Source organism: Falco peregrinus, chromosome 6 (genome assembly GCF_023634155.1).
Source record: "Falco peregrinus isolate bFalPer1 chromosome 6, bFalPer1.pri, whole genome shotgun sequence".
NCBI lineage: Eukaryota > Metazoa > Chordata > Aves > Falconiformes > Falconidae > Falco > Falco peregrinus.
The window spans coordinates 89,551,254-89,565,254 of record NC_073726.1 but is presented as its reverse complement, the minus strand read 5'-3'; the positions used below and the strand labels follow the sequence as shown (position 1 = coordinate 89,565,254).

General features: G+C 52.6%; 1 protein-coding gene across 3 annotated transcripts in view; it reads right to left on the bottom strand.

The window, feature by feature from the left end:
* Positions 1-12,828, bottom strand: part of LOC101915992 (galactosylgalactosylxylosylprotein 3-beta-glucuronosyltransferase 1-like) — a 31,242-nt gene extending 18,414 nt beyond the window's left edge. The window contains exon 1 of one of the 3 annotated variants that reach the window (XM_027777846.2): positions 11,729-12,828. The gene's annotated coding sequence lies outside the window, so the exon portion shown is untranslated. The remainder of the gene's footprint in view (positions 1-11,728) is intronic. The other 2 variants (XM_005231102.4, XM_027777844.2) reach the window with 2 other exon arrangements.
* Between the last annotated feature and the right edge of the window lie 1,173 nt (positions 12,829-14,001).

The following is a 14,001-nucleotide window of genomic DNA, read 5'->3' as shown; positions in this document are numbered from 1 at the left end:
CTGTTCAGCAGGAGTGGGAGCTGTCATTTTACAGGTTTCTTACAAAAGCAGAAAGGAAAAACCCATAGTATTTGCTTCCAGAACATTTTCAAAGACGGAGAGGAATTACTTTTTCAGAGAAAAAAGGTATTAGTTGATGGATAATTACATTTCACAGGTGCTTGTTTGAGGGGAAAAAAATAAAATATCACGTTGATCACAAGCTCTTTGTAAAGATATGGGGCCCAAAGGCCAGTGCTGTTCCTCTGGTAGCAGCCAGGATGCAGAGATGGGCTTTGATCTTAGCTATGTGTCAATATGACATCAAATGCAGACCTCCAGAGGAAAACACTATCACTAATGCACACTCTTGATTGATTTAGACAGCTTGTTTTCCTCCTGCTTTCAAAGGCAATGTTAAAATGCTCTTCCCTGCTGGACTTCCTGGTTACTCCTAGGGAGGGCAAAAGAAACCGAAGGAGAAGCTGCTGTGGCTGAAATCACACTGCAAATGAGCGGAACAGTAATTATGTCATTTAAAACACAGATGTACCTAAAGATGTCTACTGTCTTCCCGAAACCTGTGGAAATACTGACATTTTAAAGCCTACACATGTGTGCTCGCACCCTGAAGAATCAGGGTCCAGACCCCTTATTTCACGGAAACAGCTGTGGGCAGAGGATGCGTGCAGGGTGTGGGCAACAATCCCCCGGAGTTTTTATTTAGGAATGCTGACTGAATTAAGTGATCAATAAAAGCATCACGCAAAGAGCAAATCTGGGAGAATGTTTTTGTGGGTGGATGCTCCATAGATTAGCAGAGAGCAGACGCTGGCCATCACCAATGTGTTGCCACCGCATCACGCAGGTGCTGGTTAAGTGAGAAGTGGAAAGAGGAGAAACACCACTTTGGTCTCCTTGATGGACATTTTTGCTGTTGCAGCTCTCTGAGCTGTGTGAAATACGCTCGCTTTGTAACTAGCTGAGATGGTCCAAAATGCTAATTTTGATTTCTTCCTCTGAATAAATCATCAGCACTCATTAGATTTGCCATTTGCTGTGTGGCATCCAAGTGTCGTGCAGACACTTTTAAAAACGAACATAGAACGGAGAAATAAAGTGTCACCTAGAGAATTGTCTTTTGCAATAGATATATGTTATGGTCCGCTGCTTGATTTGTACCTTAAATGCCACAGCTGATTGGTATAGCTGGAGCTCGATTAAAAGAAACACCAGAATGAAAATGAGAGAGTCAGAAGATGACAATGTTTATTCTCCTGCCCTCTGTGTGTGAAATGAAGAGGGAGGAAGGGAGCACAGGAAAAAAGGGGCAGGAAGGCGACAGCCAGTGTCCTGCCGGGGCTGTCCTGCTGTCCTCCCCTGTCCTAACAGGGAAGCTGTTCCCTCCGGACCACAGGCAGGCCACAGCCAAACTAGATGCCAGGGCATCTGAGATCAAGAGACTCGTACTCAATTCCCACCTTCTGGGAATGCCAGGAGAGCAGTCAGTGCAACAGTAGAAATATCTAACTTAGGCACCAGCAGCAGCTGCCAGAAGATAAGCCTACCTCATGAACGTTGAGTTTTTCTTTGTAGAAAAAGTACACAGTGGATGCATTTGGGCAAAGAAAGGTAGAGCTGAGGAGCAGCAAGAGCTAAATGCCCCTTTCTGACAGCAATCCAGTCCTACCAGAAAGAAAAGGTGTAGGTTTTGGTTTCTGGTTTTCCATGTCTTGCACTGTTAAAATGGAAGAGTCTGTTGGGAAGGCAAGGAAAGCTGCGAGGGAACTGAGGGCAGACACGCTCACAGCATGAGAACCAGCCTCTGCTTTCCCTCTTAGAGTGCATAGGGCTTGCTTGTGTAGGGCTTGCTCTCTGCTGTGCTCCATAACTGCACATGGGCTGAAAGTGGTCTTTGCAGGTGGTGTGTACAAACCTGCCCTTGGGAGGGAGGCCGGCCCACGCTGTACTGTACTTGTGGGCTTACCTGTGAATTTGTGTGCTTCGGGGCAGCTTGAGATCTGGACACAAGGAGGGGTTGGATGCTACCCTCCAAGCTGGTAAGTTGTCTGGTCCATCTGTCCCTTGAGCTTGGAGTGTTGTCTTTGCACAAATAAGAGCAAGAAAATAGCTCCTCTGCCCAACTCTTACATTTCTGCACTCGGGTCTGCTGGGGAGTGCTGTCCTCCTTGCCTCCCTTCCACATGCCCGGGCTGCCAGTTAGCCTTGGACAGAGCAACTGAGAAGCAGATACAACTGCTTGGAGGGTAAAGATGGACTGGGCTTTGCTTTTTGAACCCTTCTCGGCACTTTAAGAGCCCTTTGAGCTCACTTCAAAGGCAGATCAGGTTGGCCTGAAACATCAAGGCAGACAAAAAGCAGGCTCTCGTTGAAACAAGAAATGGGCTGCTGCTGTAAATCTTAGAGGTGGATATGATTCTCTCCTGATTCTGGGGGTGAATCTGGCTCTTTCCTTGTGCTGGGGGGAGGAAAGCACCTTTCAATTATTTAAAAGTTTTCTGAGCACTGGGGTAAGTCTCCCCACTGATAGTGAAGCTGGTAAAAGTGGCAGCTGCAGAACTAGAAACTGGATCTCTGGAAACTCAGGAACACCTTAAAACAGAGGTCCGATTTGTCCTTGCTGGACAACGAACCCCTGCCCCGGAGCACACTTCTGGTTGCTTCTCACAGCCTTTGTCTTTAACCAGATTCTGTACATTATGTGACTGGTGAACAGTCTTTTCTCTCTGCAGCAAAGTCTCCCTCAACTTATTAACTGTCTCCCAGCAGAGGGATGCTGGCTATGACCCAAACGGGACTGGCCTCAGGGTGATGTTACTAAGGTTGCTCCCATCCACTTCCCCCTCCCAACCCCTGCAAGCGTGCACACACCCTCCATCTCTGGCTGGTGCCTGGCGTGCCAGTCTTCTGTCAACAGTTGTCTTGTAAGTGTGTTCTCAGCATGACAGACACCTCGGTGTTTCTGAGCTACAGCAGGACGAGGCCAAAAGCAGTTCTCTAAGAGGACATTTGTGGAAGTCAACAAGCCAGATGAGGCATTCCCAGCTTCCCACATGCATGCGTGAACTACTATTCCTCGCCAGCTCTGCAAAAAATACCCCTGAAGGGCCAGCAACAGTTCCTAGGCAGAGGAAACATCCCAAAACCTCTTGAAGAAGAAGAAGGAAGAAACTAGCTTCGTGGTCCTGCTGTCGTAACTAATTTCTAGGCTATTTGTTTGTTCTGAAGCTCAGGGCAGGACCCATGTTGGGGTTAGGAGAGAAACACCTAGTATCAGATTTTATCTGTCTGGTAAGTGCAATGCAGAAGGGAGCACAGAATTCATACCTAGTGACTGTTTTGCACCAGTGTTAACAGCTACAGGACTTGGTTTGACTTCCAGGGAGCTACAGTCCAAGCATGGCTTGTCTTGAGGTACTATGAACAGAGCTTGCTGATGGCAGCTTATCTGCCGATGAATGGGAGCAAGCATTGACAGAAGAGCCACGAGGATCCCTTGCAGCACCTCTGGAAAAGCCTGCTAGGTGGGATGAAGTGTGCAGAGTTTGTCTAGTGGGCTAATGTTACTGGGAGTGCAAGCAAGGAGTCTGCTCATGATACATGAACAGTACTGGGTTTGTTCTCAAGAGGGTGACAAGAGAAGGGAGCACCATGCACGAAGGCTCTTGGAGGTGGCAAGAGGAATTTTTATTTATCCTTTCCCAAAGATTCTTTTGGGGTAAACTACATTCACCCTCAAAAGTCTTTAGTGCATAGTGGTCAGCAATGATGACTGGATCTTAGCAAAGTGCTTAGCAGTGTCCTGTGCCTTCCCTTGTAATGGAGCTGCTGATGCATATCAAGTCATAAGAGATTTGTTGTGTTTTCCTTAATGCTCCAGGAGTCCTGTTCTAACACAGAAGTTAGAAACATCACTTCTGCTGTAAAGAAAGCTCCTTTTATAATTTGATAATGTGCTGCCAGGCGCTGTAGGTTTGAGGGAAACAGAAAACAACACAAAAGAGCTGCTAACCAGAATGGGAAACACACTGGGGTTTACTGGAGGAGCTATGGAGAAGCCTACGGGCTGCTACAGTGCAAAAGGAGCCGATACACCAAGGTGGAGGGGGGATGTGTGAGTGAAGGCCGAGCAGGGGGCTGGATTGGAAAGAACACCTGAAATATCTAGTTGTTGACAAAACAGAGACTGCAAGGAGTTGATGGGAATAGGATGGAGGAGGTGGTTCCAAGGGGGAGGAAAAAACCAACGGGGTGGGGGAGAAACGCTGGCCAGGCTGAGATCTACCACTTGATAGCGCTTGCCAAAATGCAAATAATTTGTCCTTTCTAAAGATATGCCAAAGGATATTTCAGCTGCCTGGAGCCCTTACTGCCTTTCCTATTGCCCCACAGGCACAAGGAGCTGGCACGCATGTCTGAGGGAGGAAAGAAACTTGGTTCGGACCTTGGAGCAGTAGGATTTGCCAGCTTGCCTCCGAGTACCCAGCCCAGCCCTGAGAGAGAGCTCCGCCAGGCTCGTGTTGGACTTTAGCAGATGCTGCCTGTGGGCTTTGTAGAGGTGCACAGGGATAATCAGGATTTGGTTTCTGTTTGCTTGCTAATTTGAGCCCCTGCTGTGAGATTTGGATGTTTCTGAGGATTCTATATTAGCTTTAATGATTAAAAAATTATTTCAGTGCTTAGTGAAGAAGATGCGTGATCTATCATTGAAGCCGCTTAGCAACAGGACTCATTAAGACACATATTAGTACAGAAAGATACCCTTGCCCCAGCATCCTCTCGGAATGACTATCCACTCATCTAAACAAGATAAAGGTCTTTGCTGGCCTCCTCTGAGGCCAGAGGATAAAGCACTCAACTGTGAAACAAGATTTCTTGGTTCTTTTTCTGGCTTCAACTATGTGTAAGTATGTGGAACTGGGCAAATCATTTCACCTGCTTCAGTGCCTCAGTTCCCCCACAGGTAAGATAAGCACAACAATGTATAAGCACTCTGGGGAAATTACTTTCAAGTGCCTAAGCTCATTAGAGAAAAAACAACCCTTGCAGTGAATAAAAATGCCTCAGCCCCTTGAGAGTAGCTTATACGAACCACACGGTCCGCATTGCCCTCTTGAAGCCTGATGTACAGTTTGCTAATTATAGGGAGGGGAAAAAAGGTCTTCCCCTAACCCCTTACCACCTGGTGGTAGCCAAGTAGAGATGGTAAAAACCTGTTATCTGGCTCAAAAGAATTAATTTTAGGCAAAGCATGGCGAAGTATTTCTGGTTACCCTTCGAGGAGAAAGAGGGCCTGCCAGTTCTGGGGCAGGACCTAATTTTGCTCACAGGCACGTGCCCGAGAGAAGAGTAACGCTTCATGTGCTTTATTCCCAGAGTCATTCACTGACTCTCTCAGGCAGCACCATTCTCCTTGTGAGGAGAAACTGAGGCAGGGTGGAGGAAGGAGGTATAAAAGGAGGGATGTCGGTCCACAGTGTCAAAGCTGCCGTGCTCCTGGCTCCTGGGCTCGCGTGCAGGACATTGAACATCCTACCTGAATGCACAAGCCTCGGGTAGGTTGTGTGGGGTGGGGGTGAGGGAAGCATAGGTGAAAGGAAGGTGGCGGAAGAAGAATAGGTGTAGGTGAGATACTAAGGTGTGACTTGGAAGTGGTTCCTGAGGGAAGGAGAGGGAACAGGAAAAGAGATGAGGTTAATGGGAATGAGAGAGTGGGGGAAAGTAGGAGGAGGAATGAACAAGGGTGAGGGAGCAGGAGACCAAGTGGGACAGCAAGCAGGAGGCACAGTCAAAGCATCTGAGCTCTCCCTGAAAAGATTGCCTATTTTACTTCTGCCTTTTTTTGTGTGTGATCTTGCCTTAAAATTGCAGGAATGTGGCAGCACAGCACTGGCGCTCTGATTTATTAATTCCATCCCGTCCCACCAGCCCATAAAACAAAAGCATCTGTGTTTGCTCAAGAGGAGCACATGAAGGGCCTCATTCACATCAGAGGTGGAGAGAGAAGCTGGCAGATACAGGGAAGTCATCTGCGCCTCCTTCCTTTTCACCTTTGTGTGGATCTGGGCTGGGGGAAGGGCTGCGGGAGGGAAGGATCCAGGGGATGGGGGGACAGGAGGGAGAAAGCTAAGATGGCCCTGGCATCTGTGCAGGAGAAAGTGGAGGGAGGACCCAAGGAGCACACCAGGCTGGACCAGCTCCAGTGAGGAAGGCCCCCCAGCACTGCAGGGACGACGAGACCCCTTGCTGCCACCCAGGCTGTCCCAGCGTGGCCTCCGAGGTGGCGCTTTGTGCCGTTTTGCCTCGGTGAACGGCAGTCCTATTGCTGTGGTCACAGCCAGGGCTTTCACGGAGCCCAGCACTGTTGCCTGACCTGTGGCTATGGACATAGCCATAATGATAAATTAAACCTGCCACTCGTAGGAGAAGTATCCCCTTACAGCTGTTTTTTAGCATGCTCTCAGAATGAGGAAGGCTGAGGGAGAGATGATTATTAATTATCCTGCCTTAATGACTGGGGCATGAAAGGGGAGAGGAGCCAGCAACCCCTGCTCCTGCCAGGCAAGGATCAACCATGCTGCTTCTAGCAAGAGGTACCGGGAGATTTTTGTCGGACACAGAGGACCTTGCTAAAACCACATCTCTACCCCTGCCCTTACGGAAGTGTCTTTAGGAGCCAGGCTGCCTTGTAATGCCACACGGAGCGTCACCTCAGGGTCTGCAAGCTACTGCTGCCTGCCTGGTCCTTGGCTTTTCCTCCAAGTTCTCCCACACAGGGACTGCTGAGGAGCAATCCTGCTTTCCTAGCAAAACGCAGTTCCCATGTGCCCTGTACTCCCACACACAAACCCACCGCGAACTTAGAGAATGAGACAATATTGCCGCTCTAAAATGTTTTATCCAGAGCTGAGATTGTCTGACTGCTAACCCTGTTCAGCTTCGGGTAATCCCAGCACTTTGCTTGGCCAGAGGCTGGCTGTACTGGGAATAAATGCCCTTGCTCTCATTGCCAGGGGTAACATCCAAAGAATAGGACCATACCATTCTCTTTTATAATGCAGCATATTCATAAACCGGCACCACACAAAGTTGCCAGGATGCTGGCAGTCTGTTAAAATCAACAGCACAGGCAGGGGAAGCAGCAGCATAAGCAACACTGGATCAGCGCAAATCTCATCAGAACTTAACCTGAACCCGCTCCAGCTGACAAGAACCAAACTGATGAGAGCTAAGTGTCAGCACACAGGCTGGAGAACACATATTTTTTGCTTCTGTGTGGAAATGAAAATATGCCCCAGTGATCTCCACTCAAACATGTCTGCCTCCTTTTGTCCTTTGTCTCTTACATTGATCAATGTTGTGCGTTTTGGAAAGTACAAGAAATCCTATGCTAGACAATTGTGGGAGGTTGAAGCCTGAAGATTTAGATCTGTTTCAAATGGACTGTCCTGTCCAGTGATGAATATCTGCTATCCATCAAAATGTCTCCTCTTTTCCCGAATCCTACACTCAGCACCAGCAGCATCTTGTAGCAGCGAGTTCCGTATGTCACTATGCACAGCATGGGAAAATACTTACTTTTATCATCAAATTGCTACCTTTCACATTTTCCTGAATGCAATCCAGATCCTCTACTCAGAAAAGCCGTGTAGAGACAAACTCATTCTCCCTCTTCTATGCTGTTGATGGCTTTGTTTCTCACCCGAATGTCCCTCCTCATTTGTCTCCCTGAGCTAACTAGCCCCATCTTAACGAGTCTCTCTATGTGCATCAGGCATTAGTGCGATTACCTGCTCAGAGGAGGGATGAACGGCAAACAAAATCTAAAGGTCCCTGTGCCAGAGCTGTGTATCCCAGCTCTGTGTCACAGCCCTGGGAAGTCGTGTTTCCTGAGGAAACTCAGCTCACATTTTATAAATCTAAGGCATTTGCAAAGGGCAATGTTTTTGTCTCAGGGAGAAGGATCTCAGACATCTCCCTGCACCGCGCGGCGGAGGAAGCCAACAAGGCAGTTGATTGAACACTTGGGAACATTGGCAAAGTAGATAAATTTGAGCTCTTAAGGAAAGTCCTTCGAGAGCACTAATGTCACATGAGAGTGAGCTAGAAGAGACTTCAAGCTCTTAATTATGAGCCTGCACAGCTTAAAAGAGCACGGAAGGATAATGGACCAAGATATTATAAGTGTGCTGACCACAGCTCAGGGTGCAGTTTGGAGATACTCCCCAACCTGGAGGAATCAGTGGGGTCTGACCAGTGTCCCCTCCGAAGAGCAGGCTTCAGGCAGTCACGCCTGCACCCAAGAGGAGGGTGCCGACAGCCACGGCTCTCATCTGCACGCCGTATTTACTAGTCTCCGATGGTACTGGTAGGTTTTAAATTGCAGTCTGGTTTGGCTGAGCTGCTTCCCAGCAAGTGCTTCTCAGAGATACAGGGGCCTTGCCTGGGAGACAGACGATCTGGGGCTGTCTCAGCTCTGACGCTGTCAGCTGCAGTGTCTCCCTTGTAAAGTGGGGGTAGTCATCCTGACAAACAGCTCTGTATGTGGGCAGGGAATACTCTTAATCACATATGCGGAGTACTTTGAGATCTCGGGATGGGAAGCAGTGCAGACAAGCATAATGCTTATTATTAGACAGAAAGGCCAGGAGGAAAAAGAGCACAGCGATTCTGGACTTCTCCGGACCCCTGCAGGTGTGTGGGACCTGGCTTCCAGTCTGGTTTATTATCACCTTCTTAAGCTTCTTCTTTTATTAGGAACAATTAAATACAAGGAGGAAGGGGACAGATATCATCTTTCCTGTGTACATCCTGCAGAATAATTGCAGAGCTTTCCAGAGCAATTTTGCATGCTTAGTAAAGGGCATCTTCGGAGCCTATCAAATATCTCATCCCTCGTAGGCATAACATGAAGGCTTGCAGCATAATTCAGGAGATCTCTTTATTGCTCCCAAATATTGGGAATAAGAAAGACAACTGAGAGTGCTGAAAAGGAGGAAGAAGAGGCCTTGGAAGAAGCTCTGGGAGGTGATGGGATCGTGGGGTGGCTCCTCATGGCTGGGACAGCAACATTGCCTACTGGGGCATCGGTGAGAAGCTGGAGGTGACTGTGCCTGCAGCACCAGCACCCCGAGGCAGGGGGGCAGGGGGGGCTAAAGCCATGGAGACACTGACAAACAGGGGGGGTGCAGGGCAGTGCCGCTGGCAGGTGAAGAGGGGAGGAAGGCCATTCAGGGGTATGGCTGGAGCGAAGCCACTCCAGGCTCCTGCCGGCAAGCTGCCTGCTAGGTACCACTTTGCTCTCAAACACGGACATCTCCTGGTCTGTCGCTGAGGCAGAGGGAAGTTCCCTGCCAGAAAGCACCTCTACAGATGCCTCACAGGCAAGAGGAAAGGATGCTGGGTACGCGGGAGACAGCCTTGAGCTGTCCAGTACCACCTCAGACACTCTGCAGGGAAGATGCCATTAGAGGACACAAGCACTTGTCACAAAGATGTTCCCAAACCATGGAAAGAATGTGAATTTAAGGGCTGTACTCTGGAAGTTTATTCTCTCTTGCATACATTTAGCTGCTCTATAGCTCTGTACAGCTCCCTAGGCAACAGTCTTCCTTCCCAAATGACACCAGAACAAAGCTCAGAGGTGCAGGAGCCTCGCTCATTAGAAATCCTTGCCGTGGGAGCAAGTGTCCTCAGCCCAACTGCTTACCTTCTATCTGGTGGCTGCTAAACATCTTGCGAGTCAGGCTGAGGCCCTTGCACTGTAAAGGTGGCTGCATCTCAGCTGTGCTCCGTATCAGCTTGTTGAATTGCTTTGGGATTGCAAGTTTGCCTAAATGGTTTATCAATTATTGTAATTATTATTACTACACTGAAAATGTCAAAGAAGCCAAGAGCTTTAATTTGATCTCATCCGATTCCCGAAATACCCGATGATACTACGTGTTATCTGCTCAGTGCATCTACCTCCGTGTATTAACTGCCCTCTGGAGCCTTAATTCAGCGCAGACTGAAGTGCCCTGAAAGCGATACTGAAGTAGCTCCCGGGAGGGAGGGAGGGGAGGAATCACAGCCCCCGGGCTCCTGGCCTCGTGCAGGGCCAGCACACCGTGTGCTCGGCCGCCGGCACTCACGTATGGTCTGTGTCCCAGGCGTGCCCGCTAATGGATAGCTTCTAGGAAATCATGGAGCAGGCACCGACCGAAAGCGATCCCGGCCCCTACATCCTGCTCCAAGGCACAGAGAGAAGGGTATTAATGGCATGCGCAGCTGCAAACAGATGTGACACAGGCTGTCACACGCAGCTCTGCTGGTGGCCCCCTCCGGCCCTGTAACCCTCTCTCTGACATGGGTCTGATCTCCCCATGATCTCCTACCAAGGTATCTCATTTTGGAGCAACAACAGGCTCCTTTCCGCGAGGGTTCCATCCTGCCGTCTCCGTGCACCCATCTCCCAACTAGCTATCGGGCCCCTGTTCCCAGCCCTGCCTGAGGCCGTTTGGTGGTCCAGGGATGCAAGGCACGAACCTCGCCATCCATTTTTGACTTTTTGCACCAGACAAGGTTTAAGTCTGAGCAAAGGTGCGTGATCACACTTGTGTGTAAAGCCACTGTACCCTGCTATACATTCCACATACGCGTGCTTTGCACAAAGAGGCCTCCTCTGGGTCCAGGGAAAGAGCTGAAAGCACCTGCAGAGGCTGCATCGTTCATGTTCTCCCACTCCCTCGCGGAGCTGTGCAGACTACAACTTACCAGATGGATATTTATCACTTATCGTTACTGCTCTGCTACGGTGCTGCCCTGCTGATCCCAACACCCCTTCTCCCAAGTGCACACAGGAATTGCCCCTTGGCAGGTTTCCCTAAGGAGTTCCTGAGGAACCAGCTGCTTCTCTCCAGATTTGCAGCACCTGGGGGGTTTCTCCCTCTCATTCACTAGCTGCTGAGCCTACCACTCCTCTCCCCTGACCGCAGGCTGGCTGGGTGAGTGGCAGGAGGGTGGAAAAAAAAAAAGCCACCACCAGAAGTACTTTTCAACTCATCTAGGAATAGCCACCCCCAAACTCTGCTCCAGAAAACCAGCAAGCACATCCCTGGGCAGACACCCATATGCCAGGCAAGGATGAGAAGGGCCGGGACCTTCCTCAGCCCTCCGGCTTTTCCCCTCTCCCAGTCCCCCCCTCTAGGGCTCCTGGTGGGGATGGACGCCCACTCGGGGTCGGCTCCCACGGGGGCTGCACATAACCCCCGTCGCCCCCCTGTACTTCCACGGTGTTTGTCACAAAGAAGCATAATAAAACCTGGGGGGAAGGCGGGGGGCGGGAAGTGGGGTGGCCGGGACCCGCGCTGAGGTGACCCGGTGGGGGACCCCGGCGGCATCGGCTCACCGGCTGCTGCAGCCACGCGTGGACAGACACCAGGACCGGGGGCATCACCCCACAGCTGGAAAATTCCAGTCTGGGAGTGGGATGTTGCTCCTCTGGAAGGTGCCCGGGCCGGGGCGGGGGGAGTGATGGTGCAAGGACAGGGGGTCCTCGTAAAAAGCGGCGCCGGTTTGGGCACCGAGCACGGATGAAGTTTGGGGACCCGGCTGCTGGTGACGGGGCAGGGTACCCCTCCCGGTGCCAAGCACTGAGCGCCCGGGGGGACCGCAAGGTCACCCCTGCATCCCGAGCGCTCCCCACCCCCAAACACCCAGCGTCCGAACGCGGGGGGCTCCCGCTTACCTGGCGAGATGCTCCGGGTCACGGCGGAGATGCCGGGGCGCCGAGCGCGGGGCGGCACCGAGCCGGGGGCTGCCGGGGGCGCATCGCCCGCCGCCGGGCGAAGGTGCGTCCTCCGGGACCGGGACCGGGACCGGCCCGTCGGCGCTGCCGGTGGATGGCGGCGAACGCCTTCAGACGGCGCCGGCGATGCGGCTACGCGCGGCGCGGAGCCGATTTAAGGCCACCCTGTGCCGGGGGTGGGGGAGCGCCGAGGGCCGCCCGCAGCCGGCTCCTGCGCGCCGCGCATCCCGCGGGGCCACCTTAAGCGGGGAAGGGGCGAGAGCGGCGACCCGAGGGGGGGTGGGGGGGGGCGAGCGGGGCCGGGCACCACCGCAGCGCTGCCCCCGCAGCCGGGCCCTGCCCTTTCCCTCCCCGCGGCGGGGGCGGGCTCCCCCCCGGGCCGGGCCGTGCTCTCCGCGGGAAGGACGAGCGGGTGCGATGGTTTTTATCCGTCCCGGGGGGCTTGTTCTGCTGCTGACCGGGCGCTGGGTTGAATTCTCGCTCCCCACCGAGGCTCAGGCTGCTCCAAGGAGGAGCCACCGGCCACGGCTAACTGAGCGGGAGGGATGGCTAACGATAAGGCAACCAACTGGGCACAGCCCGAAGCCGGGGGCCACAATGCTTCAGCACTGTGGTCACCCCCACTCGCTGCCTGGTGGCTGACATCGCTGCTGCGTGCCTCAGTTTCCCTTCTAGCTCTGAGGTGGGCAAGGAAGGTTAGTGCAACGTGTCAGTGCAACCACTTCCCGCTGCGGCGGCCGTGGAGTGGTGTCTTGTTTTGGCCACACGAGCAGCTGCAGCCCAGGTTTGTCCGGCAGGTTCTGTGGGAGCAGAAGATGGGCCCGCTTCGGTTGTGCCCTGCCAGCCTTGCTTAGAGCTGCGTCTCCCAGCCGTGAAGTCACCGTGCTGCTTGAAGGGGTGCGTGAAGCGACTCTTCAGCTTCTCAGCTGGGGCCGAATGCAGAAGGCAGAAGTGAGGGTTGTCACAGCCCAGCCCAGGTCAGAGACTTCTCTCCATCCAGCCTTCTCGCCTAGGGCTGGGCAGCACACATCTGCCCCCTGCTTACTCTCCTGAGGGCTGTGACTGCCACATCCCAGGAGTTTCTCCTGAAGAGGTTGCCGCAGCTTTCACCAGAGCAGGAGGCACAGAAGGTAGCCCAGTCCCAGGCTCAGGCGGGGACTTGTTGGTCAAGTTTGGCTTCAGGTAACAAAGCTCCTGCTGGGGGATGCACTAAGCAGCTAAGCAGGGCAAAATGTTTTGAGATCCTTGGCTGGAAAGTGCTCTTGGAGAAGAACAAGAGAAGTCTGTCTGCCTAGGTTAGCTGGCAGGTCTCCGCCACGTTTCTGGAGCAGACGTTGCTGCAAACACCTCAGAAGGAAAGATATCAAGTGACATTTTACAGCCCAAATGACATTTACAAAGTGCAACACAGAGGCGAACCCAACACGGGCAGAGCAGCAGGCGCGTGTGTGCCGGTGCCTTCGCTCACCCACTTCTCCCCTTGCCAGAGAGATGCTCTGAGGACCTCCTGCCCCGCTCCCTGCTGCCGTGCCCCTGCCCCTGACTGTGCCCACCCGCTGCCTGTATCCTCACGCACCGCTCCCTCGGAGCGGGCAGGAATCGCCGCTCTCCTTCACCGAGGGCGCTGAGGGCTGGCACTATCCTGCCCTGGCATCCCAGGCTGCTGCCCCCGGGAGCAAGCTCGCCACCCCGCCAGCCACCCAGCTGCCCTCAGCGCGGGAGGCAGAGCCCCCAGGTTTGTACGTTGGGCCCAGAAGAGTCCTGTGCGCCCAGGGCTGAGAGCCAGCATGTGGGTGTCAGGAAATGGCGAGACGCTTCCCCGCAGATGGCTCAGCAGAAGCCTGAATTACTCCTGCACTACTGGCAGAAGCATTACCCTGCTCCAGGAATTAGCTAGCTGGGGTGCTCCAGCTCCGCAGCGCCTTGCTTTTAGGCAAACCTGCACCGATTGATTGCCCACCCCCCCTGCAAGGCGCTGAGTCTCTCAGCATCCCCCGGTACAGGACAGAGACTTCATCCTCCTGTGGCTGGGGAAGGGACTGGTGGAGGAGATAAATGACTGATTATTAGCCACAGATATCTTGCGTGGTCATCGAGTTGGAGACAATCCTTGGGTGAACATGCTAACCCTGGGGCCTCGCCAGGAGAGGCTGGTTAAGAAGGACTTTGACTCCCGATGTAACTTTGGAATGCAACGGCAGGAGGAAGAGATC